This window comes from Otolemur garnettii, unplaced genomic scaffold (assembly GCF_000181295.1).
Source record: "Otolemur garnettii isolate 467f Iridium unplaced genomic scaffold, OtoGar3 scaffold00064, whole genome shotgun sequence".
Lineage (NCBI taxonomy): Eukaryota > Metazoa > Chordata > Mammalia > Primates > Galagidae > Otolemur > Otolemur garnettii.
The window spans coordinates 10441154-10442283 of NW_003852459.1; the positions used below are offsets into that span (position 1 = coordinate 10441154).

General features: G+C 36.6%; 1 protein-coding gene across 1 annotated transcript in view; it reads left to right on the plus strand.

The window, feature by feature from the left end:
* Positions 1-1130, plus strand: part of TNFAIP6 (TNF alpha induced protein 6) — a 16558-nt gene that overhangs the window by 9419 nt on the left and 6009 nt on the right. The gene's annotated exons all lie outside the window — the stretch shown is intronic.

The following is a 1130-nucleotide window of genomic DNA, read 5'->3' on the forward strand; positions in this document are numbered from 1 at the left end:
ATACATACGACAAAGATACAATGGTACCGGACGAAGGAATGTGTCCCTAAAGCTGACAATGTATGTGGACATACAAACTATGCATTGCACATTTCATTTTATGATGAGAACATTTTACATTTGCATAACATCCTTAAGTCATTTTCTGTATTTTATACTCAGAGTGACCCTGCCAGGGTGGTAATGGGAGAGGTGTAGTTATATTTATTTTACCAATGAAGAAAATGAGGTACGGAGTAGTCACAGAGCTTGAACTATTTCTGTGGCCATATTTTGGTGCTCCTCAACCTTTCTCTTTATTTGCTTCCTTGTTTGTTTTTATTATGACCAAAAGCTATAAAATAATCAATGACTTGGCAAAAGCAAGCATGAATATCTCCACCAAATCCTGAAATATTAAGATTAGAGAATACAGAATAATTACTAATCATTCCTTTTAATTGGATTAGAATCACCTTTAAAGTCCTTTGAAACCTTAAAATTCTATCATGGTTTTCCAAACAATGTATTAGAACTCATTATTCTGGGTATTTCAGTACCTAAAGACACAGTGGTGACACCAAAAATAAAAACCTTGATTGTGGTGTTGTTAGCATGGATCTACAGCAGAACCTCCACAGTTAACCACCTCCCTACATCGACTACCTCCCTAACTAATTTTCATAGACTGGACATGCACCACACGTACATATCAGTATAGTTGGCCTAGTTCATTATGTCGACCACCTCCATATATTGACTACTTTGTTACAGTGCCTTGGGTGGTCAGCTTACAGAGGTCTACTGTGTGTGTATTCATATATAGTGTATATCTATCTATCTATCTATCTATCTATAGATAGATTGTCAAAATACATAGAAGTAAGGCCAGGTGCAGTGGCTTACCCCTATAATCCTAGCACTCTGGGAGGCTGAGGTGGGTGGATTGCCTGAGCTCTGGAGTTCAGAGACCAGCCTGAGTGAGAGTGAGATTCCTATCTCTACCCAAAATAGAAAAACTAGCTGAGCACTGTGGCAGGTATATATACAAAAGACTTGTGCACTTTAGTTTTAAGAGATAAAAGAAAGCAGAAATGTAAACAGAAGAACAGCTAATTAAATTACATTTTCAGAACTTTTTAAATTAAAAA